The 24,211-nt window shown below is 38.2% G+C and overlaps 1 long non-coding RNA gene and 1 pseudogene across 2 annotated transcripts; one reads left to right on the top strand and one right to left on the bottom strand.

Annotated features, from left to right (window-relative positions):
* Positions 1 to 509: 509 nt before the first annotated feature.
* On the bottom strand, positions 510 to 19,942 carry LOC135320096 (uncharacterized). Its single transcript, XR_010379277.1, has 3 exons — positions 19,759 to 19,942; positions 15,201 to 15,338; positions 510 to 592 (listed from the first exon to the last, which is right to left on the bottom strand). It is a non-coding gene; the product is annotated as an uncharacterized LOC135320096 (long non-coding RNA).
* A 2,739-nt stretch (positions 19,943 to 22,681) lies between these two features.
* On the top strand, positions 22,682 to 23,095 carry LOC105102816 (ATP synthase-coupling factor 6, mitochondrial-like; annotated as a pseudogene). The gene has a single exon (XR_010379276.1). The product of XR_010379276.1 is annotated as an ATP synthase-coupling factor 6, mitochondrial-like (transcript).
* The last annotated feature ends 1,116 nt before the right edge of the window (positions 23,096 to 24,211 follow it).

Genomic DNA, 24,211 nt, shown 5'->3' with positions numbered 1-24,211 from the left:
ACTACTGCAAAGTGTGATAACTTTAACTCTAACAGATACAAAGAAGCCAGACACAAAAGAATTCACACTTTTTAGGGTATGATTCCTTTTTTGTAAAGATCAATAACAGGCAAAACTAATCTATGACTTAGCCATCTGAATAGCAGTGAACTTTGCATACTGGTAGTAATGGCTGGAAGGGTGACACGAAAGAGTCCTCTGGGGTGATGGTAATGTTCTATATATGGATTGGGATAGGAGTTATATGGTGGTGTTCATGAAAACTAATGGTGTAGAATTCAGGCCCTGTACAGCCCCAGTACTCCACATTTCTGAGAGATTAAGGGTTTGGTTGAGAATTTGTACTTTACAAAGAGGATGGAAATTTCCTAGTGCTGCTGGTGTGCATCTTCTTCAGGATGTATAAGTGGAGACTTCAGGTAAAACTTGTAGATCCTTTCACATTAGGATCCTGAGTTTTAAAGAGACAGTTAATCATCTCAAGATGAAAACTATTGCCCAGGCTTAATAATAGGTTAAGAAATTACCTTGAAGGATTCCAGCGCAGATCTTGACATTTGCTCCCCTCACGTATGCCCAACACCAAAATTAACTAAGCAAAAAAACAAAAACATAGAGGTTCTGTTGCTTGCCAGATTTGGCAACAACCAACCTACAGGGTAGCATCTTGATCCCCTGGTCACAGTGTTCTAGGCTCTCAGAGACTTGAGGTCCTATCAGTTCTGACCTCATCCATCCAAGTATCTTACACTGAAGCAACACTGGATTATTTATCATAACCACCAACTATACCTTTCCACATTCTCTGTTCTGTACCATGGATCAGACCTGAAATTCCCCCTGGGACATTTCCTTAACTATTCATTCTTTTTCAGCACAAATGGCACCTCCTTTTTGAGGCTTCACTGACAATCTCCAAACCCACTATTGGCAGGAACTACTCCATACGCTGTTCTTCCACAGCATGTCACTTATCCTTCCAGTATGTTGCTCTGATTCATTTAGTATGAAAACTATAACAAAAGAATGCTAAATAGCAGGTGGTAAATCTGGGTAATGGGTATTTTGTTGTTCATAAAATTATTCTCTATACTAATTACAATCTATATATGCCTGTCATATTGCAATTTATTATTTTTTACTTTTTATTTATTTATTTTCTTAAGTATAGTCAGTTTACAATGTTGTGTCAATTTCAGGTATACAGCATAATGTTTCAGTCATACACATACATACATATATTCCTTTTCATATTTTTTTCATTATAGGTTACTACAAGATATTGAATATAGTTCCCTGTGCTATACAGAAGAAACTTGTTGTTTATCTATTTTATATATAGTAGTGTGTATCTGCAAATATGGAACTCCCAAGTTATCCCTTCCCACCCCCTTTCCCCCTGGTAACCATAAGCTTGTTTTCTGTCTGTGAGTCTGTTTCTGTCTTGTAAATAAGTTCGTTTGTGTCATTTTTTTAAGATTCCACATATGAGTGATATCATACGGCATTTTTCCTTCGCTTTCTGGCTTACTTCACTTAGAATGATGATCTCTAGGTCCATCCATGTTGCTGCAAATGGCATTATTTTATTCCTTTTTCCTTGAGTAGTATTCCATTGTATAACTATACCACTACTTCTTTATCCAGTCATCTGTCGCTGGACATTTAGGTTGCTTCCATGTCTTGGCTATTGTATATAGTGCTGCTATGAACACTGGGGTACATGTATCTCTTCAAATTAGAGTTCCTTCTGGACATATGCCCAAGAGTGGGATTGCTGGATCATATGGTTAAGTCTATTCTTAGCTTTTTGAGGAATCTCCATACTGTTTTTCATAATGGCTACACTAAACTACATTCCCACCAACAGTGTAGGAAGGTTCCCTTTTCTCCACACCCTCTCCAGCATTTATCACTGTTGACTTTTTAATGGTGGCCATTCTGACTGCTATGAAGTGATAACTCATTGTAGTTTTGATTTGCATTTCAGTAGGTATTCTGTTTGATTTGTTCTGTATATTGATGTGGATTTTGCTGTATTCATGGGAGAGGGTGAGCTAGGTGTCCTACTACTCTGCAATCTTGTCCCCCTCTCCATACTGCATTTAAAAAAAACTATTGGTCAAAGTGTGAGCAAGCAGGTACAGTAATACCTAAATTCACAATCTTTCTGGAGGGCAAATAACATAGAGCTTCATGGGAGTGATTTGATCATTGTGAAATTTCATTAAGAATTCCAAACTCCCAGTGTTTTTCAACAGGAGCAACGTTGGCATTTTGGAGTGTGTGTGTTAATCTTCTTATGAGGCATCAACCACACTTCTCATTAAACAACTCTGGTACACCAATACAGTGGAATGTCACACAGCCATTGAAAGGAGTGAGATGCTTCTATGTATGCATATAAAGTATTGTGATTCTGCATGATGGAGATGCAAATAAAACACAAGCTTTTGCATTGAAGATTTAGGAAAATATCACACTCACTTTTGTTTCTATCTCAGTTGGAAGAAAAATTTTAAATAACTCTTCTTGACATTATCAAGATAGATTAGCTTTCCTAGGGGAGGAACAAAATTCTTTCTTTAACAAAATCTTACCAAGCTTTGAAATGGATATGTAACATTTTCACAATCACCATTGTTTGCAACTTGTGTTATCATATGAAAAATGTTTTTATTTGAAATAACCGCAACAAAAAACTTTAATGACCATGAAAAGAACAGTAAAAAACTTTCAGCATTAGACCAATTCTTATCTACCACATAAGAGTTACTAGGTTAGTGAACAATAGTTTCTTGTATAAGGAATACTCTATTTACCATTCTAAATAATTATCATATTTTTCCTTGAGTTTGGATACATTCAAGAAGGTAAGAGGAACTTTATCAGTGCCGTTCATCCCCTAGGGCAAAACAACATGGGGGTGACCTAGCTGTGGTGACCTCTCTTATGGCGGAAAAGGAAAGCAGTGAGTGAGTATCTGGCTACCCCAGCTTTGTAAGATGCTGCTGGAGAAACTTGTTTCTCTCCAGTAGTACGCAGAGTACTAAGATAGGACCTCAGTGACTGGGGGGAGGGAGTACACTGGAAAAGAGGCAGATAAGAATATCAAAGGGCATTAAAGGGACACTGTACTTGTTGACTGTACACAGGACTTCGGCAGGAAGTTGGCCCAAAAGCCTCCGGGAGAACTTCACTGGAGGATCTCCCCACTGGGCCTGTAGGCATTCCCAGCACTCTGAGTGCTAAATCCAAACCTCCCCCATTCTGAGGCTGGCTCCTTGTTTGCACTCCCAAGTGCAGAAGTGAGAGTAAACAGAGTGCTTTCAGAAAAACAGACCAGGGTCTCAGGCAGAGCTAAAAACACAAACTTGAGCTATACTGCCACCTTCTGGAAATCCAGAGAAAGCTTTCTAGCAAACAGCCTGCCAAGTTGTAAGAACCAGAGAAGACATAAAAGGTTAAGAATCCTGCTATAAGAGGGAGAAAGAAGTGTGGAACAGGTGTATCCATACAAAATTAGAGAAAAAACTAGATATAAACAGGACCAACAAAAAATATTCCCCACTTGAAGACAGCTAATACAGTTTGTAGGAGGTGACTGCTGCTACAAATGTGAAAGCAGCAATGCAGAACCCCAAGGAACATGGAGATTTAAGGAAACATGTCATCACCAAAGGATCACAATTAATCCTCCAATAACCAAACTCAATGCACAGAAGTTTGTGATCTAGCTGATAAGGAATTCAAAATAGCTGTTTTTGAGGAAACTCAAAGAGCTACAAGAACACATAGAAAGATAATTCAACAAAATCAGGAAAACAATACATAAACAAAATTAGAAATTTAACAAAGAAACACAAATCATAAAAAAGAGCCAAACAAATTCTGAAGCTTAAGAATGCAATGAATGAAATTTAAAAAATGCAATAGACTGTATCTATAGTGGAGTAGACCAAGTGGAAGATATAATAAGTGATCTGAAGAACAGGAAATTTAAAATAATGGAATTAGAGGAGAACAAAGAAAGAAGAATAAAAAAAAAGAGCAAGGAAAGCCTACATCATCTATGGGACCCCATCAAATGTAAAAATATTAAAATAATTGGGATTCCAGGAGAAAAAGAGAGGGAGAAGGGGCAGAGAGTTTATTTAAAGAAATAATAGATGAGAACTTCCCAAACCTTGGGAGGAACTTGGACATTCAAGTTCATGAAGCCAATAAATCACCTTCTTATCTCAATGCAAAAAGACCTTCTCCAAGACACATTAAATGAAACTGTCAAAAATCAAAGATAGAGAATCCTAAAGGCAACCAGAGAGAAAAAGATTGCAACCTACAAAGGAACTTCCATTAGGTTAGCAGAATATTTCTCTGCAGAAACTCTACAGGTCAGAAGAGAGTGGAATAACACATTCAAAGTATTAAAAGAAAAAAAAATTCCAGCCAAGAATACTCTACCTGGCAAAGTTACACTTCAGATATAAAGGAGAAGTGAAGATTTTCCCAGACAAATAAAAGCTGAGTTCATCACTGCTAGACCTGCCTTGTAAGAAATGTTGAAAGAAGTTCTTCAAGCTGAAATGAAAAGATGCTAATCAGTGACATAAAAACATATGAAAGTATACAACACATTGGTAAAGGTAAATATATAGTCACATTTAGAAAACTCTAATTCTGTAACAAGATAGGGTATTAACCAATTAACTATAGTATAAAGGCTAAAGGAAAAGAGTATTAAAAGTAACTGTATCTACTATAATTTATTAACGAATACACAGTATAAAAAGAGACATCTTTCTTGTTAAATTGTGACCAAAAATATAAAAGGGGAAAATAAACTGTTGAACTTCTGTATGCAATTGAAGTTAAGTTGCTATCAGCTTAAAATGAACTGCTTTATCTATAAGATGTTTTATGTAAGCCTCATGGTAACCACAAAGCAAAAACTTAGAGTAGATTCACAAAAAATAAAGAAGGAGAAACAGAACATACCAGCATGGAAAATTACCAATTCAGTAAGGTAGGCAGAAACAGAGGAATAAAGAAACAATGGAACTACAAAATAGCTAGAAAGCAATGAAGAAGACGGTATTAGTACGTCCTTACAGATCAACAATTACTCTTAAGTGTAAATGAATGGATTGAATTCACCAATCAAAAGGCACTGAGTAGCTGTATGGGTAAAAAAGCAAGACCCAAGTTCATGCTGCCAACAAGAGATTCACTTCAGATTTAAGGACACACATAGGCTCAAAGTGAGGGAATGGAAAAAGAAATCCTACGCAGGGGAAACCAAAAGAAAGCAGGGATAACTATACTTATATCAGAAAAATAGACTTGAAGTAAAAAATGCTAACAAGAGACAAAGAAGGTCATTATATAATGATAAAGGGGTCAATTTACCAAGATATAACAATTGTAAATAAATCTGCATCCAACATTAAAGCACTTAAATGTATTAAGTAAATGTTAACAGACCTGAAGAGGGATATAGTCAATAATACAATAATAGTAGGGGACTTCAATACCCCATTTTCAGCATTAGATAGATCATCCAGACAGAAATTTAATGAGGAAATCACAGACTTGAATCATACATTAGACCAAAAGGACATAATAAACATTTATAGAATATTCCACCCAAAAGAAACAGAATTGTTCTTCTCAAGTGCAAACTGAACATTCTCCAGGATAAATTATATGGTAGGACACAAAACAAGTCTTAGTAAATTTAAGAAGACTGAAAGCATACCAAGTATCTTTTTGATCACAATGGTATGAAACTAGAAATCAAAAATAAGAGGAAAGCTGGAAAATCTACAAATATGTGTAAATTAAACAACACATTCCTGAACAACCAATAGGTCAAAGAAGAAATCAAAAGAAAAATGAAAAACTATTTCAAACAAAATTGAAAAAGAAACACAGCATACCAAAACATGTGGGATGCTGCAAAAGCAGTTTGAGAGTAAAGTTTATAGCAATAAGTGTATATATTAAGAAACTAGAAAGAACTCAAATAAACTACCTAACTTTACTCTTCAAGGAACTAAAAAAAGAAGAACAAACTAAGTCCAAAGTTAGCAGAAGGGAGGACATAACAAAGATCAGAGCAGAAGTGAACGACACAGAGATGAGGAAAACAATAGAAGAAAATCAATAAAACAAATAGCTAATTTTTGAAAACAGAAATGAAACTGACAAAATTTTACCTAGACTGAAGAGAGAGAGAACAAAAGACTCATATAAAATCAGAAATGAAAGAGGAGACATTATATAACTAGACAAATACTACTGAAATATATAGGATTATGAGACTACTATGAAAAATTATATGCCAAAACAAATTAGATAACCAAAAAGAAATGGATAAATTCCTAGAAACACACAACCTACCAAGACTGAATCATGAAGAAAAAGAAAATCTGAACAGACCAATAACAGGTAAGGAGATTGAATCAGTAATAAAAAAACTCCTAATACAGAAAAGCCCAGGACCAGATGGCATCACCAGTGAATTTTAACAAACATTTAAGTAATTAGTGCCAATCTTTCTCAAACTCTTCCAAAAAAACTGAAAAAGAGAGAACTTCCAAACACATTTTATGAGGCCAGCATTAATTACCCTTTTACCAAAACCAGATGAGGACATTACAAGAAAAAAGAAACTATAAACCCATATCCCTGAAAAAATAGGTGTAAAAATTCTCAAAAAATATTAGCAAACTTAATTCAACAACACATTAATTAAAAGGATCATACCCCATGACCAAGTGGGATTTATCCCTGGGATGCAAGGATGGTTCAATATACACAAATCAATAAATGTGATACACCATATTAATAGAATGAAAGATAAAGTTGTTATCTCAACAGATGCAGAAAAAGTATTTGACAAAACACAACATCCTTTCATGATAAAAGTTCTCAACGAATTGGCTATAGAATGAACATACTGCAACATAATAAGGGCCATATACAACAAACCCATAGCTAGCATCATACTCAATGGTGAAAGACTGAAAGCACTTCATCTAAGATCAGGAACAAGACAATAGTGCCACTCTCACTACTCTTATTCAACATAGTAATGAAAGTCCTAGATAGAGAAATTAGGCAAGACAAAGAAAGAAAAGGCATCCAAATAGGAAAAGAAGAAAAAAAGTGTTTATTTGCAGATGATATAATCTTATATATATAGAATATCCTAGACAACCAAAACACTACTGGAACTAATTTAGTAAGGTTGCAGGATGTAAAATCAACATACAGAAATCAGTTGCATTTCTATATACTAACAATAAAATATCTGAAAAAGAAATAAACTATTCTATTCCCAAAAGCATAAAAAAATACTTACAAACCAATTTAACCAAGGAAGTGAAAGACTTGTACAATAAAAACTACAAGACCCTGATGAAATAAATTGAAGACATGAATGGAAAGATATCCTGTATTCATCAATCACAAGAATTAATATTGTTAAAATCTCCATACTACCCAAAGACATTTATAGATTGAGTACAGTCCCTATCAGAATTCCAAAGGCATTTTTCACTGAAATAGGGGAAATAATCCTAAAATTTGTGTAAAACCACAAAAGACTCAGAGAGCAAAAGCAATCCTAGGAAAGAAGAACAAAGCTAGAGATACCACACTTTTTTTTTTTCACACTTTCTGATTTCAAACTATACTGCAGAGCTATAGTAACTAAAGAGTATGTTACTGGCATAAAAATAGACACATAGGCCAATGGAACAAAATAGAGAGTTCAGAAATAGAGAGTACTATGGTCAATCAATATTTGACAAGGGAGCCAAGAACTCTCATTGGGGAAGGGTACTGTCTTCAAGAAATGGAGTTCTGAAAACTGGATAATCAATCATATGTAGAAAAACAGAGTTGGACCCTATTTTATACAACTCACAAAGATTCACTCAGAATGGATTAAAGACTTAAACATAAGAACTGAGACTGTAAAACTCCCAGAAGAGAACATAGGGAAGAAGCTCTTTAATATTGGTCTTGGCAATGATTTTTTTTTGGATATGACACCAAAAGCACAAACAATAAAAGCAAAAATCAACAAGTTAGGTTATATCAAACTAAAAAGCTTCTGCACAGCAATAAAAAGTCAACAAAATGAAAAGGCAATCTACAGAATGAAATAAAATATTTTCAAACTACATATTAGGTAAGGGGTTAGTATCTAAAATATGTAAAGAACTCATACAACTAAAAAACAAACAAACAAACAAAATGAACAGTCTGATTGAAAAATGGGCCAAAGATTTAAATAGACATTTTTCCAAAGAAGACATCCAAACGGACAAAAGGTACATGAAAAGATGCACAACACCGTTAATTACCAGGGAAATGCAATGGAAACCACAATGGGATATCATCTCACACCTGTTAGAATGGCTATCATCAAGAAGACAACAAGTGTTGACAAGGATGTGGAGAAAAAGGCCCTTGTGCACTGTTGGTGGGAATGTAAATTGGTTCAGTCACTATGGAAGTCAGTATGGAGGTTCCTCAAAAAATTAAAAATATAACTACCATATATGATCCAGCAATCCCACTTTAGGTATATATCTAAAGGAAATGAAAACAGAATATCGAAAAGTTATCTGCCATGTTTATTGAATTCATGATAGACAAAATTTGGAAACAATCTAAGTGTCTGTCAGAGAATGAATGCATAAAGAATATATATATTATTCAGCATAAGAAAGAAGGAAATCCTGACATTCGCAACAACATGGATATGGCTGGAGGGTACTGTGCTTTAGGAGACAAGCCAGACAGAGAAAGGCAAATATGTATGGTATCACTTACATATGGAATCTAAAAAAGCCAAACTCATAGAAACAGAGAGTAGAACAGTAGTTACCAGGGGCCAGGAGGTGGAGAAATTGAGGAGATGTTAAAGGCTACAAGCTTGCCAACTAGTAGATGAATAAGTTCTGGAAATCTAATGCACAGCATAGTGATTATGTCAACAGTACTGTATTATCCTTCAAAATTGCTGAGAGACTAGATCTTATATGTATTCACCACAAAAGAGAAATGATAATTATGTGATGTGATAGAGGTTATAACTAAAGCTATGGTGGTAACCATACTGCCAAATATAAACATATCAAATACCAACAATTAACAGAGATGGGCCCTGTACTATGGCTGTCAGAAGGTGAAAGCAGAAGAGTAAGACAATAATTTCATCTTCTAAATATACATTTCTATATTGTTTGATACTTGTTGGACAGTGAAAAGTATTAACTGGTAATCTGAAATACTCATTGAGATAAACTCTTGTAAAACATAAAATGTGTGAACTAAGTCACAAAAAACAGAGAAGAAATATATTTATTGACTTAGAAACATGTTCATACACTGTTGCATAAAAATATCACATTAAAGATATTTCTCTAATAACTCAATGTGCACCCATTGGTGAGAGAGGGATCCTTTCATTTTCTAAGTTGTATTTCTATACTATTTTAAATATGGAAACTTTATTGAATAAAATGTTGAAACCATAAAATACTTGGATCTGATTATAAATATGACATCCATATATTTATTGCTTTGGAAACTTGTTCATAGTATGTTGTTTTGTGGATAAAAGAAACAGATCAAGACAATTTAACTGACAATACTTCTCTGTGTGTGTGTGTGCATACATGTGTTGCTATGTCTTAAACTTCTTCACACCAATTATGCACACTGTAACTCATGCAGTCAGTTCACACAGGAGCTTGACTTCCAGCCATAGGAGCTGAAGATCCCAGGATGGACATCAATATGGAAGAATCACTATCAGTGTCTGGAAAATTCCTGAAAGCTTTGGCCTATACAATGAATCCAGCCTCCTCCCTCACTCTAATGAAACTTCCCATACCCATAACTAGCCCCTTAACTGAGACGTTCACATCTGCGATTCTGACTCCGATCACCAGGTGGCATCTTTCTCCATTTTCTACAGGTCATTTGCTCCCAATTGAAAAGGCACTCTTTATAAACAGAAACAAATATTTTTTTTTCCTCAAGACAAATTATGAAACAATAAGGACTGAGTAATCACAACTTTCTTTGAAAAATTCATACGTTTATAATAAAAAGACAGAGGACATACGCAAAGATCCTTTCTGCTTACTCCTGCACCTACATCTCATTAATTTATTAAGGTGTACTGGGTTTCTACTGAGTGCACACACTGTCAGGTCAATTCCTTATCTGCATCCCACACCTGCCTAATTTTGATCTCTAGACCTGCATGAAGTGGAAATGCCCACAGGGAGCAACATGTACGTTAGTGCCCACCCATGACGAACGACTTCAAATGGACTTCATTCTAACAAGGTTAGTCCAAGCTTCTTGAATCCTGGAAACCCAGGATCTACAGAAGAAATGATGTGGATGAGCAGGAAGAGGTGCTGCCTTGGGAATCTGACGGACCTCATAACCCACACCTCTGTCCTCTTGCATAGCACTAATGATATACCATCTCCTCCTGACAGGCCCTCACTCAAAGAGGGAAAGACTTGGCAACCTTTGTATGGTTTCAGTCTGGATTTTCATGGGCAGGAACTGGAGGTGTTGCTTTTCCTTTAGCGCTTCACAAGGTCATAATGGTAGATTTTGGAACTGGTTTTGTGTCTGTCTTGTCCCTAGGAGGGTGGTCCCTCCCATTTAGTCACCTGAGTGGTCCATCTGAGGTGACATGGAGTTTCTGCTTCATGTAAGACCTCCTCTCCCACTTTGAGGAGCCTGGGCCCAAATCCACAGGAGACAGAGAGGAGTAGAGACCAAGTTCACAAAGACAAGCATATGACTAGGACCAGTTCCAGTTCAAACATCTAATCCTTCTAATTTAGCGGAATGGTTTTCACAGATTCCACACATTATTTTCACCCCTCCCAGCATTCCCCTTAGATAGTCTATAAGGAGACAGGTATTTTCATGCATTGCTGGAGGTAATGTAAAATGATACAACTCTGCAAAGGGGATTTGATACCATTTAGTAAATTATTGTAGGTTTACTCCTAGAACCAGCAGGCTTTCTTCTAAAAATCTATTCCAAAGAAACAATTCAAAAAGAAAAAAAGAGGCATATGTAGAAGGCCGTTTCTGGCAGACCAGTTCATAACAGCAGAAGACAAGAAACAAGACAGATGTCCCCTAACAGGGGGCTGAATGATAACCTATGGTGCGTCTGCATTCTGTAGGACTACGCAGCTATAAAAGTAGAGAAGACTGCCTCTCTATACTGCTATGGGTCAACTTGAAGGTATATTGTTCAATGAAAAAGGCAAGGTGCAGAAAATGTGTACAGCTGTTGCTGTTGAAAACAGCAGCCACTAGCCACATGTGCCTATTAAGATTGTGTTCCTCAGTAGCATGCACCATGTTTAGGTCCTCAACACACACAGGTAACTAGTGGCTCCATGCTGGTCATTGTATATACAGAATATTTCCTTTTTGGCAGAAATTTCCATTGGACAGTGGTAGTATAGAATATGTCACCTGCTAAGTGTGAATGGGGGAGAAAACTAACATACATATAATATTTGATTATTTTTTTAAACTGGAAGGTTAAAACAAAAGATGAAAAAAATTCATACCTATTAAGGGGACAGAGGAGCAGCCCAGGATGGAAGATGATGATCTATATTTTCTTAGAATGTAATACAAATTTACAGGTTCTATACACTGAAAATGGCCAGAAACGATGACTAACTCAGTAGCAATGTACAACTTTACTACCCAGATTGAGTTCTCTGAAGACAGTTCCCATTAAAAGGAACCCAGTTTCCTTGGGGAAATGGGTAGGGACTTACCAAATGAGTTTGGACCGAACTCTCATACCAGAAAGCATGTCAAAAAGACTCAGAAACCAACCTGAAGGGGCTCCCACTGGACAAATAACAATTGAATGTAGAAAACATTAATGATTGCAATGGATTAAAACATAATAAAACATCTATGAGCATATGGTGATACTCATAGGTGACACTCTAAAACAAAACAATTACACAAACAAAACCAACTCACTGCTCACCTTTGGAAAATACTAGGACCCAACCCATTTTAAAGTAGAAATACTACACAAGAACTAAACATTCATCCTTCTCTTCCTGTTGTACTTTATCTCAGTGAACCAAAGAGTTCATGAGAAGTTTCTTTTAGAGAAGAATTCCAGATAATACAAGCAGAAGGAATTATAAAATTAAAATATCACCCTCTTATGCCCTTTAATGAAATGTGGGTCTAGGCAAAGATCTTCAGAGGCTGCAAAAAACTTAAGGTGAAAAGATGGGAAGCTTTATAATGGGAGGATCAGGCTGACAACATCTAAACCCAGTGAATCTTAAAGCCACAGGACAGACAACCAGACACAGGGGGCCTCCTGGTGTAATGCTATAGGAACAGACAATTCACATATGTGGTATTAACTTGCAGTTGAACAAATCTCTAAATCTACTTTAAAAATTTTAAAGGAACACTAAGGGCCAGAAGAACATAATAAACAACACAAGAGGATTACAATCAGCAAAATCAAGAATGAAACTCTATCAGTCAAAAGATCTATTATCTTAAGCAAATAAACTGGAATTTTTTTTAAAAAAGAAATGAACCATCTTTATATTACAATTTTCAGAAATTAAAATTAAAACCATAATGAGATACTACCACTAACCTACCAGAACAAAAATTTGGAAGAAGATGGAAATCACCAAATACTGGTAAGGATGTGGAGCAGGTAGATCCCTCACATACTGCTGGTGGAATACACACTGGAAAAACCACTTGGACAAACACATAACAATATCTACAGAGCTGAACATACACATTCCCCATGACAAAGAAATGTCACTCTTATGTACATGTCCAACAGATATGAACATAAATGTCCATCCAAAAGATATGTACAAGCGTTCACAGGCTGCTTGTCCATAGAAAGTCAAAACTGGAAAATAAATATATTGATAAATATACTGGAAAACATCCACACAATGTCTTTTGTTTAATTATTACTTTTTTGTTTTTCTGAAATAAATGCCCTCTGTATAAGGCACAATGCCTGCTGAGGCATAGTGTCCACCCAAAGAGATGTGGCTCTGTTCTAACATCACCCACTCGGCTCAGCAAATGTAGAGACATCTTCCTTCTAAGTGTACTGGTTAGGAGTGAGGGCTCTGGAGACAGATAGGTCCAAACTCCAGTTCTGCAGCATACAAACTGAGTGAGTTTGAATACTTTTACTTCACCTTACAGTCACATTGATTGCCTTATTGGTAAGACCAGGATTATGCAGGACTTACCGCAGACAATAAAACATTAAACAATTATTGCTTTGCATTTTGGTTTCTAAAAAGATAAATGGACAGGAATCACATTAGTTTAAAAATTCAACTGCAGAGATGTTGGGAAAGCTGGCCCTCTGGACCTTGGGAGAAGGAAAGAATGTGTCATTCCTCAGTTTCCTCTTCTGTAATTGGAAAACAATCATCCCTGCTTCATGGATTGTTACTGTGAGAATTGAGTTAACACATGAAAACATTTAGAACAGTGCTGTGCACACAGTAACAGCTCAATAAAAGTGAGCTGTTTTTAACAAAACTTACAAGTTGACACGGTTATAGTTTTGAGAGTTTGCATGCATCTTTTAAAGATTAATAATCTTATAACTGAATCCTACTCATCGAATGACAGATTTTGTATATCATTAACTTTCACTATAACCACTGTTGGATACCTAATTGTCTTGAGAATCTCTCAAAAGCACTTGACACAACTGACTTCATGAAACACCACCATTTCTACACGTGACCAAACATAAAGTCAAGGGGTCATCCTGGATCCTGTCTGATCCTCACACACACACACACCCCACAGCCACTGCAGGTCCCACCTGTCCCACCTCCTATACCCGCTGTCCAGGCCACCCCGCCCTCTGCACACTGCTGCAGCTCAGGGCCAATCCACTCTCGTCCCTCCCCTGGACTCTGCAAGCTTCTCCTAAGGGTTACCCCACAGCTATCCTATCCCTGTTCAGTCCACTCCCCACACAGCGGCCAGAGTCAGCTTGTGAGCACATGAATCTGAGCCTGTCACCCCCACACGCTAACCCTCCACCCTCGGAATGAACTCGAAACTCCTGACACAACCCAGACCATGTGGCTCCTGTCTGCCCCGCCCTCATCTCCCACACCTGCACCTCATCTGCCAAGCCCCACCCATGTGAGATTGTCAACTGCTCCTGCGACCACCAGTGCCACGCACATCACAGGGCGACTGACCCAAAGGCCTGCCCAGGCCAGGTGTCCTCTTGTTGTTCAGGATTCAGCTCTAATGTCGCTTCCTGGGGAAGAGCTTCACTGACAGCCTTATCTATAATAATCCCTGTCCCCGTCATTTTTAGCCTATTTATGTGTATTTTCTTCAAAACACTCATACCCATATAGAAGCATCCTGCTTATTGATTTATTTTACCTGCTTATTGCCAGTTTTCTCAAACTAGAGGAAAGCTCCTGGGACCCTCCTTGTCTTGTTCCCTGTGCTGTATCCCAGTGCCTATTTCAGGGCCTTGCAAATAAATTACTGAATAAATACTTCCTCCATGAAGGAATTGTTACCTACTTGACACAACATAGAGGAACAGATATTTAAAGCTGATTATCAGGTGCAAATAACAATGAAATCAGACATTAAAAGATTCAAAAATTTTAGAAGATCTTCTTGCAAATTCTACAAAAGTGCTTTTCAAACTTGGATGAATACCAGAACAATTGGAGATATTACTCAAAATGTAGACACCTGCCATTCCACCTCCCTGGTTTTGATTCAGCAGACCTAGGGTGGGCCCAGGAACCTGCAGTTTTAACAAGCATTCCCTGATCATTCTATGAAATGGTCCAAGGACCACACAGAAATCCTGATCTAAATGGCTGACATTTTTTGTGCCCCATTAATTTAATGACTATCATGCAGAGTTCTATAATATCTGGGGTGTCTCTGTTAAGGTAATTACTTGAAAGCACACCAATCCTTCCCTCGATCTGTGAGCACAGATTGCTTTCTCACATGGCATCACACCTAAACTCTATAATACTACTAGATGTGGGGAGGACTGAATATTGTTATTTGGTTGTATAGATGAGACTGGTGGAAGGGTAGGAACTTACCTGAAGTGTCCCAGTGATGGGGCTCGATCTCTTCACTTGCTTCAGGAACCTGTCTGGCAGACTCAACATCACACTTGGTTCTTTTCTATCAGCTCCAGCTTCTGGGGCTCAGAGTCCATACCCTTCTCTGATGTTCCACTAGAAGAGAGTCAGGGGAGAAGGCAGCACATGGAATTGAGAGAAGTGAGTGGAAAGGAAAGCACCTGAAATGCAGGGGAAGGGGTGAGGATGTTCTGCTTGTCCCACTCAGTTCACTGGAAACTGTGCAGTGATACTTTGCCCCTCCGCCAGCACCACCACACCGCCCCCTCCACACACAGCAGTGACATTGAAGCTCACTCATCATGGACATGTAGGCTTATCCTTGCTTGTGGCACATGTCCAAGTACTCTCTCCGGAAGTCATGCTATTATGTTAATATCAGATACATCACATAAACAGAACGAAGGTTGCAAATTTGGAATGGAACTAACATTGCTGAGAACCTACTAGATATCACATGCTATAGGCTGTTATTTTTTATTTTCAAATTCTCAAAGCAATGCTCTGTGGGCATCATTACTTCCTTTCTATAGATGGGAGACAGGCTCAGAGAGGAATATATGTGCACAAAGAATTCAAGGGAGGTAGCAAATGGACACAGAGGTCAAATTGAAGGGCTAACACCGGCCCATTCTGGGACAATTTTAACATCAAAATACTTAATGATAATAAACTCTTTGAGCAAAAATAGGACTCCAGGGGTCATACTTACACAAATGACTACAATTAATTAATGATGGGAAAAAGGGAAAGCTCGATCCTACACTCAAATGCTAGCTAATAATTCTAGAAGGAATGACAAAATTGGAAAAGCAGTGCTTGATAGAAACCATAGTAACGAGTGGCTCAGGTAAGAATCATAAATAGATGCTCAGACTGCATCAAATCTCACTGCAGTCAGAGTCACCATGGTAACCATGCTGGCCAAGAAAAGCTGGGAAAAAATAAACAATATCCACCCTTATGTTCCAATATTTGATAGGAATTAAATAGGACTGGCATAACACACAGTAATTAACCTCAAGTATTCTGCACAATAAAGATTCCTAGAAGCTTCAGCAATATACACATACATGTATACATACATGTATGTCCACATATATATATATATATTCATATATATATATATACATACTCTCTCTTTCCCTCTCCTCCCCTGTCCTCCCCTACCACCCACTCTCTCTCACCATCCAATATCCCAAGAATTCACTGAGGTGGATTCACTGGAGTATAAAGAAGAAAATTCCCACAATTCAACAGATTCATTTCTGATCACATGCATAAATTTCAAAGGTACTGGACTATTTTAGTGATGGATTTTTTCTGGAGATGACTTGTAGAATTGTCTCTGGGACATTTTTCTCTATGATTTCAGTAGATTGCCAATAATGGATAAAAGCTGACCTGGAAATACAGGAAATGCGTGTTATGCATCAAATACCCTTTCCATCCTAGAGTAGTCTGTGCTTTCAACAAATAAGATTCCTCAACAACTTCTGTTGAACGTTTGGCTACTGACAGTTCAGTGAAAATAAAATACATGAAAATTTTAATATTTTAATTAAAAATACTGCCATTTACAATACCAACAAGAAGTATGAGATACTTAGGGATAAATCTGTCCAGAGATGTGCAACACCTATACACTGAACACTACAAAACATTGCTCAGAGAAACTAAAGAAAACCTAAATAAACAGAGGGATATGCTATTTTCCTGGTTTGGAAGATTCAGTATTGTAAAGATGTCTGTTTTTCTCAAACTGATCTATGGATTCAATGAAATCACATTAAAAGTTCCAGCAGACCCTTTTTTAAAAGAAATTGACAGAATGAGTCCTAATTTCATATGGAAATGAAAAATATGAAAGCGACAGACTTTGAAATGAAAAACGACTTTGACAATAACAGGGTGGGAAGATAAACACCAGCTGATTTCAAGACTCATTATAAATCTATAACAATCAAGACAGTGTGGTATTGGGGTGAAGGTAGAAATGTATATCAAAGAAACAAAATGAAGAGTCCAAAACAGACCCACACATATACGAACAACTGATTTACAACAAAGCTACAAAGGCAATTTGGTGGAGAAAGTATAATCTTTTCAACAAACGGTGCCTGGAGAAGTGGATATCCATAAACACAAACATAAACTGTGATTCATATATAGAATCATATATAAAACTTAACTCAAAATGTATAATAAACCTGAATATAAAAGCAAAAATTATAAAGATTCTACCAGAAAACACAGCAGAAAGTCCTTGTGACACTGGATTAGGCAAAAATTTCATAGATGAGAAACCAATACCACAATCCATGAATTAATAAATCAATACACTGTATCTCCTGAGAATTAAACATTTCTGCTCTTCCAAAGACACTGTTGAGAGAAGGAAAAGACAAGCCACCGACTGGGAGAAAGTGTTTGAAAATCATGTATCTGATAAAGGACTTGTATCCAGAATATAGAAAATCTCACAAAAGTCACTAAGAAGGAATCAGACACTCAAATAAATTGGCAAAAATTCTGAATCGACATTGCACACACAAAAAATCAAATGTCAGATAAGTACTACATGAAACGATGCTCAACATCATTAATCATAGGGAAATGCAAGTTAAAACTTCAATGAAATACAAATACAAATAAAAACTTCAATGAAATAAGAATGGCGAAAATTAAAAAGATGGAACACACCAAGTCTTGGCAAGACTACAGGGGATGGAACGCTCATACAACTGCTGGTGGAAATGAAAAATGGTGTGATCACTTTGGAAAACACTATAGCACTTTATTATAACGTTAATCTCACATATATCACATGATTCAGCCATTGCACTCCTATGCATTTATTCTAGAGGAAGAAGGTCTATGTTTATGCAAAGACTAATACACAAATGTTCATAGTAGCTTTTTTCAAAAGAGCCCCAAATTGGAAACCACTGAAACATCTATTAATAGGTAAATGGATAAAACAAATTGTGGTATATTTATATATTGGAATTCTACTAAGCAACACAAAAGAATTAACTATTGATATATACAACAAGATGGATAAATCTAAAAATAATTATCATGAATGAACAAATCCAGACCAAAAAAAAAAAAACCAGAATAAAACTTCTTTGATTCTATTTAAATACATTTCCAGGACATGAAAACTAATCCACAGTGACAGAGAACTGGGTTTGCCTAGGGACAGGGAAGTGGGAGGGCTAAGGAGGCCATGTAGGACAGAACTGAAAATGTTATGTCCTGGAAAAATAATACTAATGACATGTAAACCTATCTGAAAAAAACCCCTATCTGGTTATTTTAGGGGATATGGCTTGGTATTACTATACTGGGCAAACTGTAGGGTAATTAACATTTTTGAAAATACAAAAATTCTTGTAATTGACATTTTAACTAACAGTTGAAAAATTCCAGGCTTCTTTAAAATTTTATTATATGATGGATTAAAAACATGGAGTCCATGGAAGAATTTATATTGCAACATCAAATTGCTAGGAAGAGCTGTGAACGAACAGCATATTTCAACAACCATCTGGGAGATATATGGGAATCACTGATTATTATTTATAGTGTCAGAAAAATATATGTAAGTTCATACACATGCATATTAAACAAAAGACCCTCAAGCTAGACAACTCATTGCTTTCAGACAAAGAAAGCATCTCTAACATGGGCCCAAGTGCTAATGCAAAGCATGTAGCTGCTGATGGAATGACATTCCACCTGCTAAACCTCTTCTCTCATGGTGAGATCAAAGCACTTTCTCTACTTTTAGGCTAGTTTGTGAACCTCACAGGAGCTATTCCACAACATGCTTTTGTTCAGATCTATGAACTCACTTGAATCAGGAGTCATATCCCACTAAAGATGTGAAGTGTTGGGGTCTCCTAGAAGCCCCTACCCTTGAACCTGGAGTAGGAGCTTCAGGAGCCATCAGGACACAGATCCTCATAACCTGCCTCCTTCAGACACCTGATATGAGCTGGGCCACTGGCATGAGGAGCTGCACAGGGAGAGACAGATCCAGCAATCACTATGCTTTACTGCTGTAACTGTGTGCCTGGCACCATGCTAGGCACGGGGTTAGTGACAATGACACGGATACGATTGGTTAGTGATCCTCACAACCAGATGTTACAACGGGCTTCTCATCAGGGCCTTTCTCTTCTCTTTTCCTCATCTATCCCTTAACAACAAAGTTGAAAAGGAATAAGCAATGGCCTGAATTCATACGACATCCATGATCCCTCAATAACCACAGGGCCATGGACTTACTCCTTTGTTATCATTGAACGTTCACACCGATCCTGTGGGTAAAGCATTCTCAGCCCCATTTTACAGAGGGGGAAGCTGAGGCTCAGAGAGAGTCGTTACCTGTCTCACTTCCCGCGCTCCTGCCTTTAGAAGGAAAGTGACTCCAGGACACCCCTGGAGCAGGACACCGCACTCACTGGTGCCCGGGGTGTGGGGGTGGTGAGGACCCCAAAGTCTTTACCTACGAGACAGCCGAGGCACCGAGTCTCAAAGCAGGAAACGGAGACTTGGATATGGATCCCTTTGTCTCCTCACATCCCAGGGCGGCCCAGCCCCCACCGCGGGGACCTACACCCTCAGCTGAGTCCCAAACATCTGAAGGCAGGACCCGCTCTTCTCGTCAGACCGCCTCAGTCTCGGTGGAAAGGTCGTTACGGTCGCCATATTGACGTCAGGTTTCTATGGCAACCGCGACGCGCAGGCAGGTCCGCCCACTCCGGAGATGCCTCCTCACGCTCCTCCACCCCCTGGATTTCGCTGAAAGCGGAGCACCTTTGCTCTTTCAGGCTGCCACCTGAGAAAGCATAATAATTAGAGGAACTAGACTGGGACCCGGGTAGTTTGCGGAAGTCTGCCCATTTGTTGGAAAAAAGCACATTCCTATAATCCGGAAATTTTTTGCTTTAAAGAGGCAATAGGAGAATATAGATATAGATATAGATCAGTATATACAGTATACAGAGACCCAGGGAGGTGTCCTAAGGTTCTTGGAGATGAGCTTGCTCTCAGAGAGTGAGCATGTAGAATCACAAGCCTTGCTAAGCAGTTAGTCATCTGTGGCAGAAAACTAAGACGCGGTCTATAATCGTGTGACTTGATGTAAAAAAAACGACAAAGAAAGTCATTTAAGAAATCTCAGAGATTTTTCAGGGAGGCAGGAATAGAATAAGATAGTCATTTATTAGGCAGAAGCGTAGTCAATTAATCCATACATTGGTTTATCCTGGGGAGCTCTTATCCACCATTCCTGATATTTTCTTCTGTGTGGAAGGACATTCATTACCAAAGCACTTCCAGCCCCTCTACACTCACTCTTTCTGTTTTGCAGGAATGACTTACCTGATTCTGAGGTTGGAAGGAGAAACAAGGGTTTCACAGCCCGGACTCTCTCTCTTTAAAACTCTTACAGCAAGCTGCCAACAGGGAGCATGTGTTCTGCCCTGCCCTCAGGGATGGGTCTTACAATTAGCTCACAGTTCTCCCCTTTTTGTGTCTCTCTAGCTCACCAGCTATTCCTATGTTACTGCTTTAAAATGCCTGTGTCATTATTGCCCCCCAAATACACCCTTGCTCTATGTCTGGGCCATAGACCAACTAAGAAATAGGGAAAAAAGAAAAGAATAAGGAGAACAATACATCAACTTGATTCCTTATAAAGGTGAAATTGGAGAAAGTGGCTTAGATTTGCTGGCAAATGGGCTTCCTATTATGACGTCCAGAACTGGACAGACTTGTCCACTCGGCAGTGCTGCACTGGGACAGTCACTAAGGCCAAAGGCTGCAATGTGTGTCTATCGGCTGTCTGATAGAAGAGTCCAGTCAATGCATACTCAGAGAAAGTGGCTTTCTTGCCAAAGGCAGTCCCTGTAGCAGAAGAAAGTGTTTCAAGACACCTTTTTTGAGAAACACTTCTCAAAGTGAATAAATACCCCTTGTTCTGAATGAATACCCACCAAGCCACCTTCTGAGGCTTCCCCCATGGAGCCATTGTGGCAACACTTTCTTAGTACCTTAATTCATGTGATTTTAGTGTGATTTCATAATTATTATTATTTTCCAATTTCCAAGACTAGTGTGAATATCAGATAATCATGAATATTTCCCTAGAAAATTCCCTCAAGAAGGAACTGATGGGATGCTCAGAAATGTACTCCCTCACATAAACCAACACACAAACTATAGTCAAAATGATAACAAAGTCCTACCAAGCCTTCGAGGATAAGAGAATCCCTATATTACCCAATGATAACAGACCACAGAAAAAAGAGGTAACATTCACCACTATCATAATGTTTTGAATATCCATTTCTGCTTAGCAATAAATAAAACAATAACCATGTATTATTTCTCAGGATTCTGTTGGTTTACTGGGCTCAGCTGGGTGTTTTTCTGCTCCACTTGATATCTGTTACCTGAGGCTGCAGTCATCTGGAGGAACCTCTCATCTGGAACGTCCAAGACAGCCCATTCACATACATGAGAGTTAGTGCTGGCATCTGATGGGAGCTTACTGGGGCTACTGAATGGAGCATTTTGGGTCTTCTCTGCAGAGCTCTCCACATGTAGGGCTGCCAGATAAAACAGAGAACACCTAGTTAAATCTGGATTCCAGACAACCAAGAAATATTTTTTTTAGTGTCAAGTATGATGGTTAATTTCATGTGTCAACATGACTGGGACAAGGTGCCCAGATATTTGGACAAATATTATTTTGGCTGTTTCTGTTATGTTTGGGTGACATAAACATTTAAATAGGTAGACTTTGAGTAAAGCAGTATACATTTTCCAAGGACACATGCCTGGTAAGAGGCAGCATAGTTATTCTAATCCAGGGTAATTGGATTCCAAAGTTGGGTTCTACACTGAATCTATGCATATATGGTGAATAGTAATGTTTACTTTGCTCTAGAGCAGGTTTTCTCAACCTCAACACTGTTGACATTTTGGGTCAGAGAGCTCTTTGTTGTGAGGGCTGTTCTATGCATTGTGGGTGTTTAGCCTCCATCCATAAGATTTCATTAGCACCCCTGGTGTGACTACCAAAAATGTTTCCAGATATTTCCACATGTCTCCTGGAGATGGGGAGCAAAATCACCACTTTTGGAGAACTACTGCTCTAGATACATATTTCTGACAGGTAGCTGGATACATAAGTCTGGAATCAAGGAGAAATTTCTGAGATGAAGAGATGATTTGTAGGCTTATGGGGCCTGGCATGTAATAGCTGTCCCATAAATATTTGTTTAATAAATGTAAATTGTCTTGAAAAGGGGACCTGGAAGCACCTACCCTCCACTTCTTTCTCCTGTTTGGGTTCTGTCTCACTTAGAGCTGTCCAGTCGCAGACTGTCTCCAATACGCTTCCTGTCCATAACAGAATCAGCATGATTCTTCAGCAGCTCTTCCGGTCTTCCTCTGTCATTCAGGCTGCAGTCTCAGTCTCTTTGAGGAGGAACATTGGTGTTACAGCAGTGACATTTAATAAGAACTTGATCCTGATCAGAAACTCTTGGTGGACAAGATTAGAGAATATAGAACTAAGCGACAGACATCTGGAGGACCTGTTGATACTGGCCCAGAGTATCAGCAAGAACAGGACAGGGAGATTTTTAAGCTTAAGCAACTGTATGGTAAAGCAGACATGAATATGTTCCCTAACTTCACATTTGAAGAGCCCAAATTTGAAGCCATTGAAAAACCATAGTCCTGAAGAAATAATGTAAAAGTTTTCTGGTAATTTGTCCTAGATTAGTTGTACAACTGATCAGAAGTATCAGAATAAACATACATTTCACAACTAAAAAAATGTAAATGTGCTTATAAAATTCAGGGTCATCAAATCTTTTTATATCCTTATACCAGTTCTACAAACTAAGGTAGGGTCATTCTTAAAAACTTTATGAAAATCTGCATTTTCAACTCAACACTTATTGCTTAGCTTTTGTTTCCCTTTGTAAAAGGAATGTATTTGAATGGTAGACCATGTCAAAATGGGTTACACTACACCAGGTAAAGCCAGAGCCAGAACTCAACATTAAGATGGCAGAACAAAAGGGTGAAGTTCCAGTGTAGCCTACATTTCTGTGCCAGACACCATGCTAAGTACTTTAATGACATTAACATATTTGATCTTCACAACAGCCCTTTAAAGTTTTATCACCATTTATGGATCAGAAGTTCAAGGTACAGAGAGGTTAAGAAACTTGTCTAGGGTTACATGGTTAGTCGGTGACAGAGGGAGGGACCTACCCAGGACTAGGTGGTATTAAAGCCCATTGATACTAACCAAGAAGGTATCCTACCTCCAACAAATATCCCTAGAGCCTCAACCAGGGTCTGGAACTCAGTGAATTTTTAACTGAATTGAACTTAATATAGTGACTGAATATAGAATTCTGGTGAGCCTGCAGCATGACTCACCTTGGACTTACATGGAAAAGTATCTCCCTTTAGAAACTCAAAGTGTTTTTCTGGATGGAAATGACTTTATTCTCTGGCCCAGACCTAGCTGGCTGGGAGAAGAGGCTGATGTAATCCTCTCTGACAGGTCAGACCACATCGGATACAGTGACTTACCCAAGGTCATCCCAGGGTTATGAGGTGAGGTCTGCCCAGGGAGATCGCCTGGCTGGTACTGCAGGGTCCTGTACAAGATACACATAAACAGCTTTTGATCCTGTGTAGCACCTCACCTTTCAAGGGATCAGTGGATAACTTTTTCCCTGAACTTATCTGCAGGGAGAAGTAAGGGCACATGACAGCACATGAAACAAGAACAAACAGGATGATGATTTTCTTCCTTTTCCCTAACTTCTCCAGGGGAGGAGAGCAGAAAACAGCAGGTTTTCCAGGAGTTCTCTCCTTGCTCCCTTTCTTCCCCTTTGCTCTAGCCCAGTCCTTTGTGACATTAGAGG

Source organism: Camelus dromedarius, chromosome X (assembly GCF_036321535.1).
Source record: "Camelus dromedarius isolate mCamDro1 chromosome X, mCamDro1.pat, whole genome shotgun sequence".
In the NCBI taxonomy this organism is placed as follows: domain Eukaryota; kingdom Metazoa; phylum Chordata; class Mammalia; order Artiodactyla; family Camelidae; genus Camelus; species Camelus dromedarius.
This window is presented reverse-complemented; position numbering and strand designations above follow the sequence as displayed.